The sequence below is a fragment of the Acipenser ruthenus genome, chromosome 38 (genome assembly GCF_902713425.1).
Source record: "Acipenser ruthenus chromosome 38, fAciRut3.2 maternal haplotype, whole genome shotgun sequence".
Taxonomy (NCBI): Eukaryota; Metazoa; Chordata; class Actinopteri; order Acipenseriformes; family Acipenseridae; genus Acipenser; species Acipenser ruthenus.
The window spans coordinates 4,151,735-4,166,535 of record NC_081226.1 but is presented as its reverse complement, the minus strand read 5'-3'; the positions used below and the strand labels follow the sequence as shown (position 1 = coordinate 4,166,535).

General features: G+C 39.5%; 14 non-coding genes across 14 annotated transcripts; 10 read left to right on the top strand and 4 right to left on the bottom strand.

The window, feature by feature from the left end:
- The first annotated feature begins 56 nt into the window (after positions 1-56).
- trnal-uaa (transfer RNA leucine (anticodon UAA)) lies at positions 57-139 on the top strand. Its single transcript has one exon. It is a non-coding gene; the product is annotated as a tRNA-Leu (tRNA).
- Positions 140-476: 337 nt separating this feature from the next.
- On the top strand, positions 477-558 carry trnas-cga (transfer RNA serine (anticodon CGA)). Its single transcript has one exon. It is a non-coding gene; the product is annotated as a tRNA-Ser (tRNA).
- Positions 559-876: 318 nt separating this feature from the next.
- trnas-uga (transfer RNA serine (anticodon UGA)) lies at positions 877-958 on the bottom strand. Its single transcript has one exon. It is a non-coding gene; the product is annotated as a tRNA-Ser (tRNA).
- Positions 959-2,232: 1,274 nt separating this feature from the next.
- On the top strand, positions 2,233-2,315 carry trnal-uaa (transfer RNA leucine (anticodon UAA)). The gene has a single exon. It is a non-coding gene; the product is annotated as a tRNA-Leu (tRNA).
- Positions 2,316-2,652: 337 nt separating this feature from the next.
- trnas-cga (transfer RNA serine (anticodon CGA)) lies at positions 2,653-2,734 on the top strand. Its single transcript has one exon. It is a non-coding gene; the product is annotated as a tRNA-Ser (tRNA).
- Positions 2,735-3,052: 318 nt separating this feature from the next.
- trnas-uga (transfer RNA serine (anticodon UGA)) lies at positions 3,053-3,134 on the bottom strand. Its single transcript has one exon. It is a non-coding gene; the product is annotated as a tRNA-Ser (tRNA).
- A 1,322-nt stretch (positions 3,135-4,456) lies between these two features.
- trnal-uaa (transfer RNA leucine (anticodon UAA)) lies at positions 4,457-4,539 on the top strand. The gene has a single exon. It is a non-coding gene; the product is annotated as a tRNA-Leu (tRNA).
- Positions 4,540-4,875: 336 nt separating this feature from the next.
- Positions 4,876-4,957, top strand: trnas-cga (transfer RNA serine (anticodon CGA)). Its single transcript has one exon. It is a non-coding gene; the product is annotated as a tRNA-Ser (tRNA).
- A 318-nt stretch (positions 4,958-5,275) lies between these two features.
- Positions 5,276-5,357, bottom strand: trnas-uga (transfer RNA serine (anticodon UGA)). The gene has a single exon. It is a non-coding gene; the product is annotated as a tRNA-Ser (tRNA).
- A 1,286-nt stretch (positions 5,358-6,643) lies between these two features.
- Positions 6,644-6,726, top strand: trnal-uaa (transfer RNA leucine (anticodon UAA)). Its single transcript has one exon. It is a non-coding gene; the product is annotated as a tRNA-Leu (tRNA).
- A 5,595-nt stretch (positions 6,727-12,321) lies between these two features.
- Positions 12,322-12,404, top strand: trnal-uaa (transfer RNA leucine (anticodon UAA)). Its single transcript has one exon. It is a non-coding gene; the product is annotated as a tRNA-Leu (tRNA).
- A 326-nt stretch (positions 12,405-12,730) lies between these two features.
- trnas-cga (transfer RNA serine (anticodon CGA)) lies at positions 12,731-12,812 on the top strand. The gene has a single exon. It is a non-coding gene; the product is annotated as a tRNA-Ser (tRNA).
- Positions 12,813-13,130: 318 nt separating this feature from the next.
- Positions 13,131-13,212, bottom strand: trnas-uga (transfer RNA serine (anticodon UGA)). Its single transcript has one exon. It is a non-coding gene; the product is annotated as a tRNA-Ser (tRNA).
- Positions 13,213-14,511: 1,299 nt separating this feature from the next.
- trnal-uaa (transfer RNA leucine (anticodon UAA)) lies at positions 14,512-14,594 on the top strand. Its single transcript has one exon. It is a non-coding gene; the product is annotated as a tRNA-Leu (tRNA).
- Positions 14,595-14,801: the final 207 nt, after the last annotated feature.

Here is a 14,801-nt window from a genome sequence, read left to right as displayed (position 1 = left end):
AACGCCTTCATTGAAGACAGGGAACCTGAAACAAGTTATTTTCGTTAGTGACCAGAACCAGGATGGCCGAGTGGTTAAGTCGTTGGACTTAAGCTCCAATGGACGTATGTCCGCGTGGGTTCGAGCCCCACTTCTGGTAGATGCACTTTTTATTGATAAAAATCGTATAGAGCATCAAGGATGTTTGGAAGATGTCCTCCTAATATACTGTAGTGAGCACATTCAACACGCTATTGCTTCTGTAGTTTGGATTGGTGAATATGAAATCAAACCACTGTAACTTCTAATTAGGCTTATTAACATTCATAACGTGTCAAAGGAATCTGTCCTAGTGCAGTTAAAATAAACATCTGACACAGTTTAAACAGAGGCAGGTGTGTTCATTGTAGCCCACTTTGCCTTCCACATGATTACCACGACCAGCTCCCGGTTCTTTGGAACTGGTTTAATGTTAAACCTCAGAAACCGAACCATGTGTAGTCGTGGCCGAGTGGTTAAGGCGATGGACTCGAAATCCATTGGGGTCTCCCCGCGCAGGTTCAAATCCTGCCGACTACGTTGTGTTTTCGTGCTCTGGTGACTGGAATTATGACCGCACATTTATTTATACAATTAAGCCAATAGAATATGTTGATTGTATAGCCATCAAACAGAGATTGAGTGTATTAATACATTAAAGTGACTCCCAAATTAATTCTGCTCACTCATCAATGACATAGTTGGGTAATAAAGTCATATTAACCCTTCCATGCATGCGATATTGAACACAGTTATACACATACTAGTTTTGAAGAAATTTACAGTACGGCAAGCAATATAGACCTTTAAGCTTAACAGACCTATAAGAAATAACAATGAGGACGTACAAAACGTGTACGTAGTCGGCAGGATTTGAACCTGCGCGGGGAGACCCCAATGGATTTCAAGTCCATCGCCTTAACCACTCGGCCACGACTACTTTGTGCTCAGCAAAAGCGTGGCAATAGCAGATATCAAGATCTATAAACACATCACAGCCAAATAACAAATAGAAATAATGTTCGTTTTTAATAAAACATTGACTCGAAATCACAATCCCTGGTTTAGGAGGCCAGTGCCTTATCCTTTAGGTGACTAGGACACTTTCATATAGATAGCAGACAGCGTGACAATACAAGACCAGAGGAATGAAAGCAGTTATTTCCCTTTCATTTCATTGCCATATTATGTTGTGCATTTCAGAATATGCGGGAATCCTGAAAAGAGCATTTTAATATGTGAACAAAGCTATCGGTCACTTTAAGGCTATGTGGTCCAGTGGTTAAAGAAATGGTCTTGTAACCAGGAGGTCCCTGGTTTAAATCCCACCTCAGTCACTGGCTCATTGTGTGACTCTAAGCAAGTCACTTAACCTCCTTGTGCTCCGTCTTTCGGGTGAGACGTAATTGTAAGTGACTCTGCAGCTGATACATAGTTCACACACCCTAGTCTCTCTGTAAGTCGCCTTGGGTAAAGGTGTCTGCTAAATAAACAAATAATTAGCGCAATGTAATTTGTTAAGAAACGAATTTGGAAGAATATTGAACAAACCTTTCAGTGGTCAATTGTTGAGACAGGAAGAATTGTGTTTTTTTAATATTTTTTTCTTTAATTTGAAATAAATAACACAAGTTTTGGTTTCTCTTTTGTTAGAATGGATAAAGTAACAATTGTAAGTCACCCTGGATAAGGGCATCTGCTAATAAATAGTAATAATAATAATAAAGTGAGGAAATAGTTTTGTTCATTACATTGCAGGTTTCTTATGAAATCCAGAAAGCATGGTCCCTGAGTAGGCTTGAACCACCAACCTTTCGGGCAATAGCCGAACGCGTTCCCTGATTGTGCTACAGAGCAGCTTCCTGAGCTGATTAATGTACCGATTACAGGAGTTCCCCGTGAGATGTTTCTGCCAGAATTCGATCCTTCGACAAAATAAAGAACTGACGGACATGAAATTACCGTTTTCTTTGACTCAGAACAGGCAAAGAGAATAGGAAATCGTTTTGCAAACTTGTGTTATTTACAAAACAACATGTACGTATATATACTGCCCTAAAACTGTATTAGAAAGAAAGAAAGAAAGAAAGAAAGAAAGAAAGAAAGAAAGAAAGAAAGAAAGAAAAAGCAAGCAAGCAAGCAAGCAAGCACGCATGGAAACGCCTTCATTGAAGACAGGGAACCTGAAACAAGTTATTTTCGTTAGTGACCAGAACCAGGATGGCCGAGTGGTTAAGTCGTTGGACTTAAGCTCCAATGGACGTATGTCCGCGTGGGTTCGAGCCCCACTTCTGGTAGATGCACTTTTTATTGATAAAAATCGTATAGAGCATCAAGGATGTTTGGAAGATGTCCTCCTAATATACTGTAGTGAGCACATTCAACACGCTATTGCTTCTGTAGTTTGGATTGGTGAATATGAAATCAAACCACTGTAACTTCTAATTAGGCTTATTAACATTCATAACGTGTCAAAGGAATCTGTCCTAGTGCAGTTAAAATAAACATCTGACACAGTTTAAACAGAGGCAGGTGTGTTCATTGTAGCCCACTTTGCCTTCCACATGATTACCACGACCAGCTCCCGGTTCTTTGGAACTGGTTTAATGTTAAACCTCAGAAACCGAACCATGTGTAGTCGTGGCCGAGTGGTTAAGGCGATGGACTCGAAATCCATTGGGGTCTCCCCGCGCAGGTTCAAATCCTGCCGACTACGTTGTGTTTTCGTGCTTTGGTGACTGGAATTATGACCGCACATTTATTTATACAATTAAGCCAATACAATATGTTGATTGTATAGCCATCAAACAGAGATTGAGTGTATTAATACATTAAAGTGACTCCCAAATTAATTCTGCTCACTCATCAATGACATAGTTGGGTAATAAAGTCATATTAACCCTTCCATGCATGCGATTTTGAAAACAGTTATACACATACTAGTTTTGAAGAAATTTACAGTACGGCAAGTAATATAGACCTTTAAGCTTAACAGACCTATAAGAAATAACAATGAGGACGTACAAAACGTGTACGTAGTCGGAAGGATTTGAACCTGCGCGGGGAGACCCCAATGGATTTCAAGTCCATCGCCTTAACCACTCGGCCACGACTACTTTGTGCTCAGCAAAAGAGTCGCAATAGCAGATATCAAGATCTATAAACACATCACAGCCAAATAACAAATAGAAATAATGTTCGTTTTTAATAAAACATTGACTCGAAATCACAATCCCTGGTTTAGGAGGCCAGTGCCTTATCCTTTAGGTGACTAGGACACTTTCATATAGATAGCAGACAGCGTGACAATACAAGACCAGAGGAATGAAAGCAGTTATTTCCCTTTCATTTCATTGCCATATTATGTTGTGCATTTCAGAATATGCGGGAATCCTGAAAAGAGCATTTTAATATGTGAACAAAGCTATCGGTCACTTTAAGGCTATGTGGTCCAGTGGTTAAAGAAATGGTCTTGTAACCAGGAGGTCCCTGGTTTAAATCCCACCTCAGTCACTGGCTCATTGTGTGACTCTAAGCAAGTCACTTAACCTCCTTGTGCTCCGTCTTTCGGGTGAGACGTAATTGTAAGTGACTCTGCAGCTGATACATAGTTCACACACCCTAGTCTCTCTGTAAGTCGCCTTGGGTAAAGGTGTCTGCTAAATAAACAAATAATTAGCGCAATGTAATTTGTTAAGAAACGAATTTGGAAGAATATTGAACAAACCTTTCAGTGGTCAATTGTTGAGACAGGAAGAATTGTGTTTTTTTTAATATTTTTTTCTTTAATTTGAAATAAATAACACAAGTTTTGGTTTCTCTTTTGTTAGAATGGATAAAGTAACAATTGTAAGTCACCCTGGATAAGGGCATCTGCTAATAAATAGTAATAATAATAATAATAAAGTGAGGAAATAGTTTTGTTCATTACATTGCAGGTTTCTTATGAAATCCAGAAAGCATGGTCCCTGAGTAGGCTTGAACCACCAACCTTTCGGGCAATAGCCGAACGCGTTCCCTGATTGTGCTACAGAGCAGCTTCCTGAGCTGATTAATGTACCGATTACAGGAGTTCCCCGTGAGATGTTTCTGCCAGAATTCGATCCTTCGACAAAATAAAGAACTGACGGACATGAAATTACCGTTTTCTTTGACTCAGAACAGGCAAAGAGAATAGGAAATCGTTTTGCAAACTTGTGTTATTTACAAAACAACATGTACGTATATATACTGCCCTAAAACTGTATTAGAAAGAAAGAAAGAAAGAAAGAAAGAAAGAAAGAAAGAAGGAAAGAAAGAAAGAAAGAAAGAAAGAAAGAAAGAAAGAAAGAAAGAAAGAAAGAAAAAAAAAGCAAGCAAGCAAGCAAGCAAGCACGCATGGAAACGCCTTCATTGAAGACAGGGAACCTGAAACAAGTTATTTTCGTTAGTGACCAGAACCAGGATGGCCGAGTGGTTAAGGCGTTGGACTTAAGATCCAATGGACGTATGTCCGCGTGGGTTCGAGCCCCACTTCTGGTAGATACACTTTTTATTGATAAAAATCGTATAGAGCATCAAGGATGTTTGGAAGATGTCCTCCTAATATACTGTAGTGAGCACATTCAACACGCTATTGCTTCTGTAGTTTGATTGGTGAATATGAAATCAAACCACTGTAACTTCTAATTAGGCTTATTAACATTCATAACGTGTCAAAGGAATCTGTCCTAGTGCAGTTAAAATAAACATCTGACACAGTTTAAACAGAGGCAGGTGTGTTCATTGTAGCCCACTTTGCCTTCCACATGATTACCACGACCAGCTCCCGGTTCTTTGGAACTGGTTTAATGTTAAACCTCAGAAACCGAACCATGTGTAGTCGTGGCCGAGTGGTTAAGGCGATGGACTCGAAATCCATTGGGGTCTCCCCGCGCAGGTTCAAATCCTGCCGACTACGTTGTGTTTTCGTGCTCTGGTGACTGGAATTATGACCGCACATTTATTTATACAATTAAGCCAATAGAATATGTTGATTGTATAGCCATCAAACAGAGATTGAGTGTATTAATACATTAAAGTGACTCCCAAATTAATTCTGCTCACTCATCAATGACATAGTTGGGTAATAAAGTCATATTAACCCTTCCATGCATGCGATATTGAACACAGTTATACACATACTAGTTTTGAAGAAATTTACAGTACGGCAAGCAATATAGACCTTTAAGCTTAACAGACCTATAAGAAATAACAATGAGGACGTACAAAACGTGTACGTAGTCGGCAGGATTTGAACCTGCGCGGGGAGACCCCAATGGATTTCAAGTCCATCGCCTTAACCACTCGGCCACGACTACTTTGTGCTCAGCAAAAGCGTGGCAATAGCAGATATCAAGATCTATAAACACATCACAGCCAAATAACAAATAGAAATAATGTTCGTTTTTACTAAAACATTGACTCGAAATCACAATCCCTGGTTTAGGAGGCCAGTGCCTTATCCTTTAGGTGACTAGGACACTTTCATATAGATAGCAGACAGCGTGACAATACAAGACCAGAGGAATGAAAGCAGTTATTTCCCTTTCATTTCATTGCCATATTATGTTGTGCATTTCAGAATATGCGGGAATCCTGAAAAGAGCATTTTAATATGTGAACAAAGCTATCGGTCACTTTAAGGCTATGTGGTCCAGTGGTTAAAGAAATGGTCTTGTAACCAGGAGGTCCCTGGTTTAAATCCCACCTCAGTCACTGGCTCATTGTGTGACTCTAAGCAAGTCACTTAACCTCCTTGTGCTCCGTCTTTCGGGTGAGACGTAATTGTAAGTGACTCTGCAGCTGATACATAGTTCACACACCCTAGTCTCTCTGTAAGTCGCCTTGGGTAAAGGTGTCTGCTAAATAAACAAATAATTAGCGCAATGTAATTTGTTAAGAAACGAATTTGGAAGAATATTGAACAAACCTTTCAGTGGTCAATTGTTGAGACAGGAAGAATTGTGTTTTTTTAATATTTTTTTCTTTAATTTGAAATAAATAACACAAGTTTTGGTTTCTCTTTTGTTAGAATGGATAAAGTAACAATTGTAAGTCACCCTGGATAAGGGCATCTGCTAATAAATAGTAATAATAATAATAAAGTGAGGAAATAGTTTTGTTCATTACATTGCAGGTTTCTTATGAAATCCAGAAAGCATGGTCCCTGAGTAGGCTTGAACCACCAACCTTTCGGGCAATAGCCGAACGCGTTCCCTGATTGTGCTACAGAGCAGCTTCCTGAGCTGATTAATGTACCGATTACAGGAGTTCCCCGTGAGATGTTTCTGCCAGAATTCGATCCTTCGACAAAATAAAGAACTGACGGACATGAAATTACCGTTTTCTTTGACTCAGAACAGGCAAAGAGAATAGGAAATCGTTTTGCAAACTTGTGTTATTTACAAAACAACATGTACGTATATATACTGCCCTAAAACTGTATTAGAAAGAAAGAAAGAAAGAAAGAAAGAAAGAAAGAAAGAAAGAAAGAAAGAAAGAAAGAAAGAAAGAAAAAGCAAGCAAGCAAGCAAGCAAGCACGCATGGAAACGCCTTCATTGAAGACAGGGAACCTGAAACAAGTTATTTTCGTTAGTGACCAGAACCAGGATGGCCGAGTGGTTAAGTCGTTGGACTTAAGCTCCAATGGACGTATGTCCGCGTGGGTTCGAGCCCCACTTCTGGTAGATGCACTTTTTATTGATAAAAATCGTATAGAGCATCAAGGATGTTTGGAAGATGTCCTCCTAATATACTGTAGTGAGCACATTCAACACGCTATTGCTTCTGTAGTTTGGATTGGTGAATATGAAATCAAACCACTGTAACTTCTAATTAGGCTTATTAACATTCATAACGTGTCAAAGGAATCTGTCCTAGTGCAGTTAAAATAAACATCTGACACAGTTTAAACAGAGGCAGGTGTGTTCATTGTAGCCCACTTTGCCTTCCACATGATTACCGCGACCAGCTCCCGGTTCTTTGGAACTGGTTTAATGTTAAACCTCGGGATGCGATCCATGTGTATACAATTTATCCTATACAATATATTGATTTTATAGCCATCAAACAGAGATTGAGTGTATTAAAATTCATTTTTATGTTTCATTTTATACTGCACAATACATTAAAGTGACTCCCAAATGAATTATGGTCATTCATCAATAACATAGTTGGGTAATAAAGTCAGATTATCCCTGCCATGCATGTGATATTGAAAATAGCTTTACACATACTAGTTTTGATTAAATTTACAGTACAGCAAGTAATAGAGACCTTTCACAGAACAGACAACAAGTCCTGCAACAAAGCAATTGTCCCGGTCGTTACAATATATATTTTTTAATTTGAATGTAAAAATATATGAAAGCATGATAACCTTTATGTACAAAAATCCTCACTAATATACAAATTGAACAAGAACTGTTGAATATTTATTTTCTTTTCATACAGTATTAAATGTCAGTATTTATATGATAGTGATAAATAAATAAATATCAAGATAAATAAATAACTACATAAATATCCCACACTACCTCTCCTCCCTCTAATCTGCCATATATTATATGGGAGTGAGAGTCACTTTGTAAAGTGTGATGTCATTGGGTGTTGTCTTTGGCTCCTCCCATCACACTCAGGATATCATTTGAAAGCTGAGTTGTCATATTGTCAGTGTGTTGCCAGCTGGAGAGGAGAACCTTGGTGCTGCTTTGAATGATAAGGTAAGACTTTGTGGATGTATTTGTCTATATCTATTTGTTGATATTCACAAATGCAAATATATAAATATATGATTGCAGCAGTGTGGAGTAGTGGTTAGGGCTCTGGACTCTTGACCAGAGGGTTGTGGGTTCAATCCCCAGTGGGGACACTGCTGCTGTACCCTTGAGCAAGGTACTTTACCTAAATTGCTCCAGTAAAAACCCAACTGTATAAATGGGCAATTGTATGTAAAAATAATGTGATATCTTGTAACAATTGTAAGTCTCCCTGGATAAGGGCGTCTGCTAAAAAATAAATTATATATATATGAGAAATATTCTGGAATATATTATTTTAAAATGTATAATTATTGCTATACTGTAGATTTTACATACATAGAGCAATACATATTTGTAATTCTCTCATAAATACACATTCTGTATAGAAAGACACTAAAATGCTCAAATGTTGCACAGAATGAATGTGTAGAAACACAAAAAGGCTTTAGTTTGAAAGCAGGGGAACTGCACTACTTTGCATAGCCCTGCTGCTAACCCTGCTAAGCAAATGGAAAATGCAAATCTCCTAGCTCCCCCTTCAAACAAATCAAATGCTTTCATAACACAAAACACAGGATCATTGATGTGTTTTAAAAACACTTATAAAAAGGTTACCACAGTGTTTGATTAAAGCATCTATCCTGAGTGATTTACCTGAAACTGACTCTAATATAATAGATGCTTAATAACTATGTTATAGAGTGTTAATAAAACATTGTAGATTGTTTACAACCATGCAATAGCCATAGACGGAATTACATTTTTATAAAGGGGACAGTTTTTAGCCACCTATTTTACTTTGGGATGTTTAAACGTAATTCCGTCTATGGCTATTGCATGGTTATAAACCATCTACAATGCTTTATTAACAATCTATAACATAGTTAAGTATCTATTATATATGTATAAAACATTAATAAGCAGCACTTTAATATAAAGTGTTACCCAAAAAACAAACAAAACACTCACGTTTCACAGCACAGGTTCTCCTTCTGGTCATTTAACATTCACAAAGGAACAGATCACATCACTACATCCCCTTTTTTATAATGTCACCCATGACCCCTTGGTCAACGAGCACATCTGCTCTTCCAATCCACGGATGCCATGCCGTTTCCCGTCCAGGTCATTGGTTTTGTGTACCGTAGCTCTGCCCCCTGTCTAGATGGCCGACTTCCACCTAACCCTGGGAATAAACTGTCGTGCCATTTAGTCCAGGGTATTCTGTTCCCTTTACACAGCGCTCTGGCAGGTCGAGAGGGAGATCTAACACCAAGAATCATTCGATCTCTGTCACAAACAAACAGGTACTTACTTTTTTTTCTACATTTCACGTATGAGTGTTGGGAACTACAAATTAAATGTGGAATGGTGCTTTTGGCTGATTTACTTTTGCTGTGCCAAAACCTACCCTGAAAACCCATAAACTATCTGTGCTGTATAGATAGTCCCATCATATCATCACTGGCAGTTCTGGCACTTTGCTGTAACTTGGCGCAAGGACCTACCATTCCTCTTGATAACGTGGTAGTGAAAATGCATCATATATATATATATATATATATATATATATATATATAACTGATGACAAGAAAACCTCATTCTAATCCCTGTGTGCCTTTGATTTCCTGCTGTACTATCCTTGCCATCATGACTTGAAATATTGAATTGTTTTAAAAAAGCCCTTTTATTTAATTGTGTTCATTTTATTTTATTTAAGTTTTTTGTCCTGCTTCAAACTTTAGTTCAGAAGATATTACTATGAGAATACTGAGATGAGCTGGTCTGAAGCTCAGAGCTACTGTAGAGAGAAGCACACAGACCTGGCCACTGTGCGCAGCCAGGAAAGAGCAGAGCAGCTCTTAAATCTTGCAAAATATTCTACACAAGAGAATGCCTGGATCAGGCTGTATCATGACTAAGAGAACTGGCAGTGGTCTAACAGTGATGGTGTCACCTACTACAACTGAACAGCAGGCCTCTTCTGTGCGGCTGTCAATCCAGCAGGCCAGTGGGAGGACGAGTCTGCAGTGAGAAGAGGGCTTCCAGTGGTACAAAGGTGAAGATCTGGCTGCTCCTATATTATATAAAGGTGAAGATCTAGCTGCTCCTATATTATATAAAGGTGATCTAGCTGCTCCTATATTATATAAAGGTGGAGATCTAGCTGCTCCTATATTATATAAAGGTGGAGATCTAGCTGCTTCTATATTATATAAAGATGGAGATCTAGCTGCTCCTATATTATATAAAGGTGAAGATCTATCTTCTCCTATTTTATACATATTCGTTATTTTTATTATCCTCTTAAGGGCAGTTTGTATAAGTTTGCAAACAGCTGTTGCCATTGCCTCAAGCTATTGGCTTCCTCGTCAGTACACAGCTGTATTCTGTGATTCTCTAGATCAGGTTCGACTGTGGGTGTCATTTAACAAAGATTAACCCTTTCATGCCAGTTTGGTTGCAAATCTGAGTCTCTCACAGTGTGAAAGCCTCGGAGCCCATGTGAGGTATTGTAATGACTCTCCCACAGTGTGAAAGCCTCTGAACCCATTTGAGGTATTGTAGTGACTCTCCCACAGTGTGAAAGCGTCGGAGCCCATGTGAGGTATTGTAGTGACTCTCCCACAGTGTGAAAGCCTCTGAACACATGTGAGGTATTGTAGTGACTCTCCCACAGTGTGAAAGCCTCTGAACCCATGTGAGGTATTGTAGTGACTCTCCCAGTGTGAAAGCCTCGGAGCCCATGTGAGGTATTGTAGTGACTCTCCCACAGTGTGAAAGCCTCGGAGCCCATGTGAGGTATTGTAGTGACTCTCCCAGTGTGAAAGCCTCTGAACCCATGTGAGGTATTGTAGTGACTCTCCCAGTGTGAAAGCCTCGGATCCCATGTGAGGTATTGTAGTGACTCTCCCACAGTGCGAAAGCCTCGGAGCCCATGTGAGGTATTGTAGTGACTCTCCCACAGTGTGAAAGCCTCTGAACCCATGTGAGGTATTGTAGTGACTCTCCCACAGTGTGAAAGCCTCGGAGCCCATGTGAGATATTGTAGTGACTCTCCCACAGTGTGAAAGCCTCTGAACCCATTTGAGGTATTGTAGTGACTCTCCCACAGTGTGAAAGCCTCTGAACCCATGTGAGGTATTGTAGTGACTCTCCCACAGTGTGAAAGTCTCGGAGCCCATGTGAGGTATTGTAGTGACTCTCCCACAGTGTGAAAGCCTCGGAGCCCATGTGAGGTATTGTAGTGACTCTCCCACAGTGTGAAAGCCTCGGAGCCCATATGAGGTATTGTAGTGACTCTCCCACAGTGTGAAAACCTCGGAGCCCATGTGAGGTATTGTAGTGACTCTCCCAGTGTGAAAGCCTCGGAGCCCATGTGAGGTATTGTAGTGACTCTCCCAGTGTGAAAGCCTCGGAGCCCATGTGAGGTATTGTAGTGACTCTCCCACAGTGTGAAAGCCTCTGAACCCATGTGAGGTATTGTAGTGACTCTCCCACAGTGCGAAAGCCTCTGAACCCATGTGAGGTATTGTAATGACTCTCCCACAGTGCGAAAGCCTCGGAGCCCATGTGAGGTATTGTAGTGTTGGTGATCATGGCATTGACCTCTGACCTAACATGGCTGCCATATTGAGGTCATGTTACTTTTGAAGTTACGCTGCATAGAGACAGTACACGTGACAGCTGTTGTCTTAATGTTTGGTACACAGCTGTATTCTTTCTTTGATTCCCTTACTTAAGTTGCCATTAAAAATGAACCCCTTTGCTGGTGTATTGTTTTACCCTCTCGCTTATATAAAAAATACTGACCCCATGCTTTGAAACAGGGTCTTATTAGTTGGTACAGAGTTGTATTCTATGATTCTCCCAATAAAGTTTCATTACAGGTGGTGTCTTGTACAGACAGACCACTTGCCTTCAAGCAGTGTCTTTGCGATATGATATTTCTCACATTTCCATATTACTTGATCGCAAAAACTATTATTAGTAGTAGCAGTAGTAGCAGCAGCAGCAGCAGTTCAACCTCTCTGGCTAAGACACACTGAGTTCTTATAGAGCCACACGAAAAATATATCACTAACAGTGACAGAGCTGTGTGATCCAGTGGTTAAAGAAAAGGGCTTGATTGTGCTACAGAGCAGCATCCTGAGCTTTTCAATGTACCGATTACACCCTGAGATGTTTCTGCCAGAATTCGTTCCTTCGACACGAAATAAAGAACTGACGGACATGAAAGTACAGCTTTCTTTGACTGAGAACAGGCAAAGAGAATAGGAAACCGTTTTACAAACTTGTTTTATTTACAAAACAACATGTACGTATATATACTGCCGTAAAACTGTATTAGAAAGAAAGAAAGAAAGAAAGAAAGAAAGAAAGAAAGAAAAAAAAAGAAAAGATTCATGGAAACGCCTTCATTGAAGACAGGTCAGCTGAAACAAGTTTTTTGTGGCATGCTGAGCACTGCTCTCTGTACAGTATGGATCAGCAGCATTCGTTTTAATGGTAGTGACTACAACCAGAATGGCCGAGTGGTTAAGGCGTTGGACTTAAGATCCAATGGACGTATGTCCGCGTGGGTTCGAGCCCCACTTCTGGTAGATACACGTTTTATTGATAAAAATCGTATAGAGCATCAAGGATGTATGGAAGATATACTATAGTGAGCACATTCAACACGCGATTGCTTCTGTAGTTTGGATTGGTGAATATGAAATCAAACCACTGTAACTTCTAATTAGGCTTATTGACATTCATAACGTGTCAAAGGAATCTGTCCTAGTGCAGTTAAAATAAACATCTGACACAGTTTAAACAGAGGCAGGTGTGTTCATTGTAGCACACTTTGCCTTCCACATGATTACCACGACCAGCTCCCGGTTCTTTGGAACTGGTTTAATGTTAAACCTCAGAAACATAAGCATGTGTAGTCGTGGCCGAGTGGTTAAGGCGATGGACTCGAAATCCATTGGGGTCTCCCCGCGCAGGTTCAAATCCTGCCGACTACGTTGTGTTTTCGTGCTCTGGTGACTGGAATTATGACCGCACATTTATTTATACAATTAAGCCTATACAATATGTTGATTGTATAGTCACTAAACAGAGATTGAGTGTATTAATACATTAAAGTGACTCCCAAATTAATTCTGCTCACTCATCAATGACATAGTTGGGTAATAAAGTCATATTAACCCTTCCATGCATGCGATATTGAAAACAGTTATACACATACTAGTTTTGAAGAAATTTACAGTACGGCAAGTAATATAGACCTTTAAGCTTAACAGACCTATAAGAAATAACAATGAGGACGTACAAAACGTGTACGTAGTCGGCAGGATTTGAACCTGCGCGGGGCGACCCCAATGGATTTCAAGTCCATCGCCTTAACCACTCGGCCACGACTACTTTGTGCCTTGCAAAAGCGTGGCTATAGCAGATATCAAGATCTATAAACACATCACAGCCAAATAACAAATAGAAATAATGTTCGTTTTTAATAAAACATTGACTCGAAATCACAATCCCTGGTTTAGGAGGCCAGTGCCTTATCCTTTAGGTGACTAGGACACTTTCATATAGATAGCAGACAGCGTGACAATACAAGACCAGAGGAATGAAAGCAGTTATTTCCCTTTCATTTCATTGCCATATTATGTTGTGCATTTCAGAATATGCGGGAATCCTGAAAACAGCATTTTAATATGTGAACATAGCTATCGGTCACTTTAAGGCTATGTGGTCCAGTGGTTAAAGAAATGGTCTTGTAACCGGGAGGTCCCTGGTTTAAATCCCACCTCAGTCACTGGCTCATTGTGTGACTCTGAGCAAGTCACTTAACCTCATTGTGCTCCGTCTTTCGGGTGAGACGTAATTGTAAGTGACTCTGCAGCTGATACATAGTTCACACACCCTAGTCTCTCTGTAAGTCGCCTTGGGTAAAGGTGTCTGCTAAATAAACAAATAATTAGCGCAATGTCATTTGTTAAGAAACGAATTTGGAAGAATATTGAACAAACCTTTCAGTGGTCAATTGTTGAGACAGGAAGAATTGTGTTTTTTTTTATATTTTCTTCTTTAATTTGAAATAAATAACACAAGTTATGGTTTCTCTTTTGTTAGAATGGATAAAGTAACAATTGTTAGTCACCCTGGATAAGGGCATCTGCTAATAAATAATAATAATAATAATAACAAAGTGAGGAAATAGTTTTGTTCATTACATTGCAGTTTTCTTATGAAATCCAGAAAGCATGGTCCCTGAGTAGGCTTGAACCACCAACCTTTCTGGCAATAGCCGAACGCGTTCCCTGATTGTGCTACAGAGCAGCTTCCTGAGCTGATTAATGTACCGATTACAGGAGTTCCCCGTGAGATGTTTCTGCCAGAATTCGTTCCTTCGACGAAATAAAGAACTGACGGACATGAAAGTACAGTTTTCTTTGACTCAGAACAGGCAAAGAGAATAGGAAATCGTTTTGCAAACTTGTGTTATTTACAAAACAACATGTACGTATATATACTGCCCTAAAACTGTATTAGAAAGAAAGAAAGAAAGAAAGAAAGAAAGAAAGAAAGAAAGAAAGAAAGAAAGAGAAAGAAAGAGAAAGAAAGAAAAAAGCAAGCAAGCAAGCAAGCAAGCACGCATGGAAACGCCTTCATTGAAGACAGGGAACCTGAAACAAGTTATTTTCGTTAGTGACCAGAACCAGGATGGCCGAGTGGTTAAGGCGTTGGACTTAAGATCCAATGGGCGTATGGCCGCGTGGGTTCGAGCCCCACTTCTGGTAGATACATTTTTTATTGATAAAAATCGTATAGAGCATCAAGGATGTTTGGAAGATGTCCTCCTAATATACTGTAGTGAGCACATTCAACACGCTATTGCTTCTGTAGTTTGGATTGGTGAATATGAAATCAAACCACTGTAACTTCTAATTAGGCTTATTAACATTCATAACGTGTCAAAGGAATCTGTCCTAGTGCAGTTAAAATAA